General features: G+C 43.6%; 1 pseudogene; it reads left to right on the plus strand.

The window, feature by feature from the left end:
• The first annotated feature begins 1397 nt into the window (after window positions 1–1397).
• On the plus strand, window positions 1398–8101 carry LOC136486349 (large ribosomal subunit protein uL3-like; annotated as a pseudogene).
• The last annotated feature ends 4101 nt before the right edge of the window (window positions 8102–12202 follow it).

Consider the following 12202-nt stretch of genomic DNA (forward strand, 5'->3'; position numbering starts at 1 on the left):
TAAAAAGAACCTATTCAAAATGAAAATATTTGCAATTTTACCACTCTCAAGTGTGCCGAGTGATTATACATACCCTTAAGTGAATGACACATATCTGGGTGTAGTTATATGTTTGTTTGTACACGGGTGATGTGAGTAGTGGGCGTGCGTGTGTACGAACACATGCTACAGCTGTACCCAAATGAGAGGCATTCAAAAAAGAAGAAGTGAATGACACATGGATCCATTTGAGTCAATGACATGTGGACCTACTAGCCGAAGACCCTTCAATTTTCACGGTCGTCCAATTTTGCCGTCATGTATAAGACCATTTTTTACTATTCAACCTTTAAAACCAATTATTCTTGTAAAAAAATAATTTTTAAAAATTAATTAAGAGGTTAAAAAACCGATTTTATAAATGAAAGAGAATAGCAGGATGACCATGAAAGTTGAGGAGGCTCCGAAGGGATGTTTTTCCTAAGGAAAAAGTCTACATTATCTCCTTCAACTTTTATGAAAGTCTGTTTTTTCTCCTTAAACTTTAAAACCGAGTTTGCCACCTCCTTAAACTTTTAAAACCGTTCGTTTTACTTCCCTGACCGGTTATAAGCGGTTTTCAAAGACGGTTTTGTCTTTTTCTTTTTTATTTATTTCGGCTAAATCTTTGAAAAATCATAGTAAATCATAAAAAAAAATCATAAAATGGGAAACTCAATTTTGTTGGACTCCATATGAGTAGATCTACATAGTGAATTTATAATATGATATGCTTTAGTATAAATTTTTTGTTGTACCTTTAGATCTATGCTTTTTTGTAATTAATTCATAGCTGTAGTTTCTATGGTCCAATTGTGGTGAAATTTTTATGGTGGGCTAACTATTGCATTCTTGAATTTTAGTAAAGATTACATACCAATTGGATAATGTATAACTTAGTTATAGATTTATAAATACTTTTTAACAAGCATGCACCTAAATAAATCTATAACTTAGGGGGTGTCAGAGGCTGCTCCACAAACTCCATCATGGAGCACCTCCAAAAAAAAATTAGAGTTTGTGGAGCATCTCTTTAGGTGCTCTCATAACGTCACTCTTTTTTCTCAAACAGAATGTGGAACTAAAACCGTTTATCTAAAAAACGTGGAGCGGAGCAGTGCCAAACACGCCTAGTTATGGGTTTACACAGAAACCGACCACTTCGTTGGAGTTTTTTTTTTTTTTTTTTTTTTTGTGTGTGTGTGACTACCACTTCGCTGGAGCTGGAGGCTGGTTTGCTTGCTCAAGTACGAACCAGGCAGAAATGGCACGGAGTTCACAGGCCGTGAAGGCCCGCTCCTCACTTCTCTGGCCCAACGTACACCAAGATCTAAGCCCACGTCAGCTACCGGTCTGCTGTCCTCTTCCTGCTCTCGTGTTGGCGATGCCACCAAACCGAGCGGAGAAGGAAGGGGATCCTCAATGGAGCCGGGATCTCGTCTCGACCGAGCTCCTGCCAATTGAATTCATCGGTGTCATTTCTGCCGGATTCAGTCCACCTCGGCTCGATCGAGGTGTCCTCGATCTGGGGCTCTCCGGCACTGCAATGAGAAGATGACCCCCGCGCAGGATCCCTTCTACATCGTCAAGGACGAGATCCAGGACTCGGTGAGCTGCTGCTCTCCTGCCGCCCGCCCCCCATTGCTCCACCCATCAGTTTGTTTCGTTACTTGCATCCGCGAGTCTTGTTTGATGCTCAAATTTGTCATTCGTGAGCATCTTAGCTTGTGCGCATGCCGGCCTGTCGGGTGGCCGTGGCACAGCCGCCGCACAGGCCGTAGCCCGTAGGGAGCAGTGAATCAGGCATTTTTCTTTAATCTGATGCGCCGCTTGTGACGAAGTGATGGAAAATTTACCGCCTTGTGACAAACATCAGGATGGTTATGAATCTGAAATTCTGAATAGCTGTACTCCCCTTCTTGCGGTTACATGCCTTCTTTCAGTTTATTGTGTTGTTGGCTGCTTAAATGTAGGTCATTGGGTATTGGCATAGGGGTTTGGATCTTACTTACAACAATTTGCACCTCTGGACCCATTTCCTAGGTTGTTCTGGCTCATTGCTGTACATCTGTGCGAGGCAATTGCAGAGAACATAATGTAGGTAGGTAAATCATTAGGATACATCTACATGGATCTGAGGTGGGGAGCTGCTTTTCTTGACTGTGAAGTACTAGCTGTATATGTTGATGCACAGCCGAGAGGAAGGACTAAAATTAAGGAGTGGTGCAGCTGGGCTGACCAAGCGAAGACTGCAATATAGCATTAGGTCCGATGTCTAGAAGGCTTGAACACTTTGCAGGATAATTCAGCCCAAAATCAAGCATGTACTCGTGGCGCTACTTGAGTCTTGCGCTGATGCTGCGCATAGTTATTGAACCAAATATTTACCATTATTGTAAGGGAAAGTAAAGGAAACTTGTTAATGATGTCCAATTTTTATTTGCATTTGTCCACCAATTGCTTGGTTTAGTATAAATTTTAACATATTGTAGAATGATGCATTCTATTATACTCACAGATGTCAGAAACATATGCTGATAATTTATATGTGGCTCAAAATATTGGCTGTTACACTACTAGTCATATTTTGATCCCAGAACTGTTACATATCATACTCATTTATGACGCATATGACTAAAATTTGCTTCTTTTCATGTTACTCTATAGATTGATAAAGTGCAAGATACTTTCCTCCAATGGAAGCAGACACCTGAAAATACTGGAGAGTATGTGCATCTGACCAAAGAACTACTAACCAGCTGTGAAAGTATCCAGTGGCAGGTGCATGGAATTTTCTCACCATTTGTATTATTTTCATTATAATTTCCAATCCATGCTAGAAAGAAGGAATCTGTGTTAGACTTTTTCCTTTACATGCTTGGCACATCTCAGGCAGTATCAATCACTCATGTAGTCCTGTTATGTTAAGTACCAGAATGGTTTTAGTAAATTATGATCTGCTTCCTTTGTCATATTGCCATGGTCCATTATTCACTTGTTGCAACCTGTAATTTTACAAAAAGGTGGATGAATTGGAGAAGGCAATTTCAGTTGCTGAGAGAGATCCAGCATATTATGGACTTAATGAGGCCGAAATTGGGAGAAGAAGGAGCTGGACTAGCACTGCACGTAACCAGGTATTTTTCAGGATAGTTTTTAGTGATGTGAGCACATATAAACCATAATTTCACTGAATAACATATCCAAGTATTACGGGGCATCTCATGCGGTTTCACATGACACAGGTTCTTGCTTTAAAGCGAAATGTTGAAGGTGGAAGACAGAAGAGTGTCTTTGGACGTTCAACCAATCCTTCTGAATCAATCAGATCCAAGAAGAATATTGCACAAGACAATGATGAATTCATTGCTTCAGAATCTGATCAGCAGATGCTCCTGATAAAGTAATTCCATGAAACTTAGCTTGTTTCCTAAGTGTTATGTTGGTCTAGTACCCAATCTACTAATCTAGCACTTCAAGCTTAAATGAACTAAACTTCTAATGCATGGAAGATAATGAATGCTAAACATGATCCTTGGATGAACTGAATGACACCTTTCATTATATCATTATGCTTTGATTTAATACTAGTTATATGTACATCTTCAATAGGCGACAAGATGAGGAGTTGGATGCGCTCAGTGCTAGTGTACAGCGAATTGGAGGTGTAGGTCTCACTATTCATGATGAGCTTGCCGGGCAGGTATTCCCTTTTTGTATGTACAATAATTCCTATGAACTCCATTCCCACCTTCCTTTTTTACACACGAAGTGCATATTCTACTGTGTTTTGTCATCAAAATTTCATAGCCTTTCTCATTCTGATATTTATGCTCCCTTTGCGCGTTGTACAGGAGAAGATTCTGGGCGAGCTAAGCCTCGATATGGAAACAACTACGAATCGGCTTGACTTTGTGCAGGTGTCTTTTGTACTTTCTGCTCCAGCACAGTTTGCTTTTCTTAGGAGACCCTGCTTTTTCCCCCTCATTTTCCTAACAGTTCAACTTGCATCTTAAGAAATTTAATTTTTGCCAATGTATTACCAGTTACGCTTACAAAGCTGGCAGAATCTGTTTCACTTGCTTTCTTCTGACTTAGGAGTTCAACACCCTGAAACTTCTTCCCTTTTGTTTGTGCAGAAAAGAGTGGCCATGGTCATGAAGAAGGCCAGTTGGAAAGGGCAGATCATGATGATCGCGTTCCTCGTGATTCTTTTCATCATTCTTTTCGTTTTGGTGTTTTTGACTTGAGATATGTGTGTCACTTGTAATTTTGTACCTTGTTGAGTTCAGAACGGTGCTGGAAGAGCAGAATCTCAGCCATTCATACAGATCATACAAGTGCAGTGTGCAGACAGTACATAAGCACATATTTGTAAGCTTACATTTGATAGGTTTGTCCATGTAAAAGCTATTCTTTCCCATGCTTGGCCGCTTGAATGCTAAAGAAATGGCATGTGAAGCTGAATATTCTGCATCCTATATATAAAAATTTTCTATATCTTTTTCCTTTTGAGAAGATGAGGCTCGCTGCCCAATTCCATTACAGCAATAATGGAAATACATGGTTCTGTTCGGAATGTTGACAAGTAAGATAAGAATGTCACCTATTATGCTACTATAAATCTGATTGAAGAAGTTAAGCATATCAGCGATGCTATTTTCTGTCGCATCATTCAGTCTGTTCGCTTGTTGGTTTCGGCCAGCCAAAACCAGACAGCCAACAGTGTTTTCCTCTCACAAAAAACCAGCACCAGCCCAAACCAGCACCAGCACCAACCAGCGAACAGGCCCATTGCTTGAAATGCTAGTTGGTGCCAACTGAATCAACCAAAATAATTGCACAAAAAATAAAAAATAAAAAAGATGTTTTCGACATCATAATAAAGTCGAACGGTATCATTGAAGTAGTAAAAACGTGAAATAGGGACATTTTTAAATATAAGGGAAATGGATATTGTAAACGAAAACAGAGTACTGGGCCGAGCCCACAATACCTCAGCGCAGAAACCCAGAACAACAGCCCATAATTCACAGGGGCATTTCGGTCCAGCGTGAACGAAACCCTCGCACCCGGGACCCTCCTATATAACCTCTCCTAGGGTTTACCTGCGCCCGGCTCCTCACTCACCCAACCCGTCCCTGCCGCGCCGCCGCCCCCCCAAAGGTGAGCGTAACGAATGCGCCGCCGGCGTAATCTCCTTCCGCCTCGACTCGCCTTGCGCGCCGGCGGCGGCGACATTTCGTCGCCGCGGGGGCGAGCGGCCCACTTTGAGCTCGCGGCGGATCTGATGGGTTTTGTTGTGATGTCCTGCAGGTAAGGAGGAGGAGTAGGCGAGGATGTCTCACCGCAAGTTCGAGCACCCGAGGCACGGCTCCCTCGGCTTCCTCCCTAGGAAGCGGGCCTCCCGCCACCGCGGCAAGGGTACGCACGCATCTCTCACTCCTCTGTCCGATGGTTCGGCCGTTCTTGTGTCCCCACGGTTGTTAGATTCGTTTGCGTGAGCCTGCCGATTGTGTGGTTCGTGTATCTTTAGGTCTGTCTAGTTTGCCACCGCTGCTTTGACATGCCTTGTCTCCATACATGGTGATCTGATACGTTCTACTCTTCAGCTTGTAGAACTGAAGTACTCCGTATTATTTATGTGACTTCTAGTTAAACAACTCATTCAGTGTTGCTCCACTTGTACTGCTTTGGTGGTATTGTTATTCGTCATGTAATAATTTTCAAAGGTTTGTCTTGCTTCAGTGAATGATTGTCTTTTGCATATGTAAGTGCAATCCGACACTGTCATCATGTATAATCTGAAAACGTGCTGTACAATTGGATTATGTTGCTGTGAATACTAAAATAGGGTTTGTTTTGGTCATGCTGCACAAGTGCTTTTACCTGTTTAGGATGATATGCCCATTCCTTTGGCAGGTTTACTTAGTGTCCAGACAATCTGATACTAGTTTCCCTGTTTTTGCAGTGAAGTCATTCCCCAGGGATAACCCCAAGAAGGCTTGCCACCTCACTGCCTTCCTTGGCTACAAGGCTGGCATGACTCACATTGTGCGGGAGGTCGAGAAGCCTGGATCCAGTATGTCCACCCCCCTTCTCTTTTTTAGTAATCATTTGATTTGATCACATTGTCCAGTTTTTGATATATGAAAAATGAATTGTAACACATGCATGATTTCCAACCAGCAGTTTTAGTTTTTTATGTATTTGAAAGCACTTTAGATGATAAGCCACACAAGTATTTCTTTACAGGCCCATGGACTTACTCAAGACATAGTTTTTTTCTTTTTGAATATGCGCAACTGCTTACACTCATGAATCTTGAGTACATGTATTACTCCATGATCATAACTGCTCTGCCTATTTGATCTTCAGAACTCCACAAGAAGGAAACCTGTGAGGCTGTTACCATCATTGAAACCCCTCCTCTTGTCATTGTTGGGCTTGTGGCATATGTGAAGACTCCTCGTGGCCTCCGCACACTCAACACTGTTTGGGCTCAGCATCTTAGCGAAGAAGTGAGGAGAAGGTTCTACAAGAACTGGTGCAAGAGCAAGAAGAAGGCTTTCACCAAGTATGCTCTCAAGTATGACAGTGATGCTGGCAAGAAGGAAATTCAGCTGCAGCTTGAGAAGATGAAGAAATATGCTTCTGTTGTCCGTGTCATTGCCCATACCCAGGTAAGAAGCCTAATTGTGCTGTGTTGCTCATTCATTTTTGTGGGAACAAGGTTTCTTAATGATTAATAATGCAATTACTATTGGTCTCTTATTTGGCTTCATTAGTCCTGTTTATGCAATCTTTGTGTAGTCAAATGACTGTTTATATGTCACTGATCATGTTGTGTTTTATTTATATACATGTTACAATCCTTGTCATGTTATTAAATTTCAATTTTCATTGTAATATCTGTCATGATCATGTTGAGTTTTTTATGCATGTTACAATCCTTGTCTTGTTATTAAATTTCAACTTTCAGTGTATGTCAGTGCCTGCAGGGAAGTAGACCTATCTTTCATATAATGGAAAAATTGACTGTTTTTTGTTCTGTTGAGGCACTTGGTATTAGCAAAATTTCACCTCTTGTGTATTTCTGTCTTTCAGATTAAGAAGATGAAGGGTTTAAAGCAGAAAAAGGCTCATCTCATGGAGATTCAGGTCAATGGTGGTACCATTGCTGACAAGGTGGACTATGGCTACAAGTTCTTTGAGAAGGAGGTCCCTGTTGATGCTGTCTTCCAGAAGGATGAGATGATTGACATTATTGGTGTGACCAAGGGTAAGGGTTACGAGGGTGTGGTCACTCGTTGGGGTGTCACCCGCCTTCCTCGCAAGACCCACAGGGGTCTGCGCAAGGTTGCTTGTATCGGTGCATGGCATCCGGCTAGGGTATCCTACACTGTTGCCCGTGCTGGTCAGAATGGGTACCACCACCGTACTGAGATGAACAAGAAGGTTTACAAGATTGGCAAGGCTGGACAAGAGTCCCATGATGCCTCCACAGAGTTTGACAGGTACTATTTCGGAGCTTCTCTGAAGCACTGTTTCATTAAATGAGAGCGGCATGAATCTGTAGTAACTTGCACAATCTGCTTTACCTTCGTTGCTCTTGTTGCTAATGAATGGCTGGTATCTGCAGGACTGAGAAGGACATCACTCCCATGGGTGGCTTCCCCCACTATGGTATAGTGAAGGGCGACTACCTGATGATCAAGGGCTGCTGCGTGGGTCCGAAGAAGAGGGTGGTGACCCTCCGCCAGTCTCTGCTCAAGCAGACTTCTCGGCTGGCCCTGGAGGATATCAAGCTCAAGTTCGTCGACACCTCATCCAAGTTTGGGCACGGTCGCTTCCAGACTACGGATGAGAAGCAGAGGTTCTATGGCAAGCTCAAGGCCTAAGTTTGTTCTGGTGCCGGTGCTGTGGTGCAGCGACAAGTCTCATTTGTCAAAACCATCGACCTGTGATACTCTTGTTACCTTGCCGTACTAAGTTTTGTAGTGGATGTTTTGGGAACATGTTCTGGCCTTCTATGGATTCTGGCCTTATGGATTTGTGCTCAACCGCAGACCTGCAGTGTCTATGTTCTGTGTGCTCTTTTGCTAGTTGAATGCCTAATCTTTGCATATAAATTACGAAACTGCGGGCTATTGTCTAGCGCTTCCATTTGTTCGCTGTTCTAAGCTGCGTGCTGGGAATGTGAACAATTAGTCATACTATTTCCTACCAGTATCTTCTGATAAAATGGCATTTCGTGGATCTGTATCCTTAACCTTAAGAACCTTATGCAGCCAGAACCTAATGAGCCTTGAAGTTTTTCGAGTACCCAGCAGTCTTCGGTCTTATGTATGCGTTGAGGTCAGAATATTTTCAGCTGGTTAATATAAAATGGATGCAGCTAAATTTTCAGCTGGATAATATAAAATAAAATGACGCAGACTGTCTTCCACCTTGCGTGCGTCCTCCCTTCCCCTCCCCCTTCTTCCTCCTCACCGGTGGCCGCGCTCTACTCATCGCCCACGGTGGCCTCCCCTTTCTTGCCGCCACCATGACCTTCTCCCTGAGCTCCACCATTGCAATGCCCCTGCCCCGACCTAGCTCGGAGCCGATCTAGCTCAGCTGGCTCCATTGCCGCCATGGTCCCTAACCAACCTCTAGCCATCCCCACCGTCTGACCGGCCTTCCTCCCACCAAACCTTCCCACCCTCCCCTTTCTCGTTGTCGCCATGACCTTCTCCCCTAGCTCCATCGTCGCAACTCTCCTGCCCCGACCTAGCCCGGCTGCCTCCATCGCCGCCCGCCCTCCAGCCATGCCCACCACCTGGCCGGCCTTCCTTCCCCCAAACCTTCCCTTTCTAAGCCCGCTAGAGTTTGTGGAAGATGAGAAAGAGAGCGCACTGGAACCCTAATGGATCTGCCATGGCCGCCACCGGGATCCGTCCGAAGCCGCGTCGTCCATGGCGTGGTGGGGCGCGGGCGTGGCCGCCGAGAGAGAGAGAGAGAGAGAGAGAGAGAGAGAGAGAGACACACACACACACACACAGAGAGAGAGAGAGAGAGAGAGAGAGAGAGAGAGAGAGAGAGAGAGAAGGGGGAGGGAGGGAGGGAGGGAGAGGAGAGAGGGCGCGTGCACGCTGACGAAGATGAGCTGGGCGTGCGGGCTGCGGGGCTGCGGGTAGTAACAAAAACAAAATACCATATAAAATTGAGTTATTCTTTATTGTGACCATGGACTTGGATAGTTCAAATTCGGATCTACATTGTGACATTTATAGACGATTTGTCGATTAGATGGTCTGGTTGTTAGATTGCTTTACGGTTTATATACAAATTGGGGATCAAAGTATGAGTATATATAGAAATAATAGAGTAAAGTATGCTAACGGTTCGGTCCCTAGACTATCAAATTGCACGTTTAGCTATCTGGTCCGGTTCTTAAACCAAATTTGTTCCGGTCCCTAAACTATCAAATCGCATGTTTAGCTACCTGAACATTGTTTGGATTTCGCATTAATCCTATCAGATCTGGACGCGTGGTCCATAATGACGGTTCAATATTTGAGCTCTTATGTTGTTGCCAAAAGCCCCCTTCGATGAGTATTTGCAAAGTGGAAACCAGCTCCTCCACGTTTCATCACATGCTATTTTGTTTCATCTCGACGATGGCGACAAGATTGGCTCTAGCAGCGATCGGTGGTAGAAGGAGGTTGCCAAATCGAGGAGAAAAAGGAGGCCAGGACAAAGCCACACACGTACTGGAGCAAGCCACAACCTCTAGGTGAGGATGGTGTCGATGCTGCGAGGGGAAGTGGAGGCGCCGCAGCCATACAGTGAGTTAAACATCCCCTCCGCTTTTCAATTTCTGGGTTATGGATATTGATTTCAGAGTTGTAGTGGTAAGGGTAGATAAGGACTGTTCTTGGTCTATTGATTGTGGTTTTGGGCGTCATTGATAGGGTTTGAATTTGAGTGATAAACCGATCAAGGTGCACTGGTAATGTAGGTTCTGGTGTTGATGGATTTGCTCATCTCATGTCGTATGTGGATGAGAAAATTGACTAGTTCGACTGGATCGAGTCTGAGAAGTAGTTTGCTTTGTGGTTTGAGGATTTCCTTTAGCAACTAGGATATGAGAACAACAGAAACATCAATCTATTGGTTGTGCCAGGGAAAAATATTGCTGATGGATTGATGGTGATTGCATCAGATGATGATGATACAAATCTGATGGTCAGTGTGGTTGAAAGGTGAATAATCTGGTTGTGTATGTTGATCATGATGACAATTTGGTAAGTGTTGACTAGGACGACATTGTTGCCAATCCAATGAATGAATTTCCTAAGTTATTGAGCCACCATAAAGTTGTTTGCTGAAAAGAAGACATGAGACAAGTTACGTATGTTCTATACTAATCTAAAGAAAGTAAGAGTTGATCAAGCTGGACCAAGCCAGGAACCTGATCATGAAGCTGACAATGGATCTAAAGTTCATGAGTTTATAGATAGTGACAATGAAATCTGTGGTTGAGATGATGATCTCATGGAGGATGCTATTCATTTGGAGGCCAAACAGGTCAAAGGCAACAAAAAGGCAAAAGGTAGCTAGGTGAAGGCTACTGTGATCAGTAAACCACCTCAAGTTCATGAAGAAACTGACACCGAGGATGAGGGACTAGAACTGACACAATCAGATGGGGAAAGAAGAACAGAGGCTGAGGTTCAATTCATGAAATCCAGAGGACATGAGCAACCCAACATCCTTTGTTGGGCTTATTTTCCCATCAGTTGAGAAGCTTAGAGAGGCAATAGCAGAGTATAGTCTGAGAAATAGAGTACAAATCAAACTACCTAGGAATGACAAGAGAAGATTGAGGGCTCATTGTGCTAAAGGATGCCCCTGGAATCTATATGCATCATTGGACAACATGGTTAAATCATTTCTCGTGAAGACATACTGTAAGGAGTGGGTGTTGAATTTAGAGATGCACTTCTAGATGGCTGCCAGACAAGTACATGGACTATTTCACAGCCAATGACAAGATGAGTATTACCAGCTTTGGCAGAATTGTTCAGAATGATTGGAAATTAGAATGACACCTTCAAGGAGTAAGATTGCTAGATCTAGACGGGGAGTGCGAAGAGCTATCGTGGAGGACGAGCCAAGCGCTGTGGCGTGGCTAGACGGGAGGGTGCGTTAGCGGCGAGGGCGTGTGCGGTGGACCTCGATAGAGAGGGCGCAAGCGATGGAGGTGGACGGGGAGGGAGTGTTCGATGACAGCAACAAAAGAAAAGCGGCGGTGGACAACGATTCAGGATTGGGGTGGACCTCCCAGATACGACATCGTCATTGGGTCGCAGATTGTAACCCGATAGGATTAAAGTGAAACCCAAACAATGTTCAGGTAGGTAAGCGTGTGATTTGGTAGTTTATAGACCGGGTTGACGTAGCTCAATAAATTTATGGACTGCTAGTGTGGACTTGTTCGGCTGGACTGAAAAATAAGTTAAAATACTGTTTCACCGCACACGCCAGCCATGTGAACAGTACCCGTATGAGTGGGCTGGCCAGCCAGCCACCAGCCAACCGAACACGCTTGTAGTGTCGAGACGACAGATTAAAGGGGGTGAATAATCCTTTCTAAAATTAATCACATCGACTAACCGAAACAAATACGGAATTAAAACTAACGGTCTAGCAAAAACTACACTCTATCTAAGTTCTATAGCACCTTACAAAGATATTAATTAAGCAACTAAGGTGACGGGTTAGCTAGAGCTCACATAACCGATTCTATAAGCAAGGTCACACAAACCTATGCAACTAGCACTTCAAGCACAAGGAAACTCCTACACAACTAGTATACAAAAGCACAAAGCCTAAGCTCACTAGCAATGCTCAATAACAAGACAACTAATATCAAATTAGAGAGCATAAATTACTTAGCTACATAAACTAAGCAATGTGACTAACAAGGTTACTCAAACCGAATTATTCACGCAAGGAAGCTACTTCTATGCTACACAAGCAATAAGGTAACTAGCAAGCTACACAAGCAAACTAATTACAAGAGCAACTACACAAGCACAATGTATATTCAAGTAAATACAAGCTTGTGTAAAGGGGATGCAAACCAACAGGAAGACGAGGATGACACGGTGATTTTTATTCCGAGGTTCACGTGCTT

This window comes from Miscanthus floridulus, chromosome 10, assembly GCF_019320115.1.
Source record: "Miscanthus floridulus cultivar M001 chromosome 10, ASM1932011v1, whole genome shotgun sequence".
NCBI classification, from domain to species: domain Eukaryota; kingdom Viridiplantae; phylum Streptophyta; class Magnoliopsida; order Poales; family Poaceae; genus Miscanthus; species Miscanthus floridulus.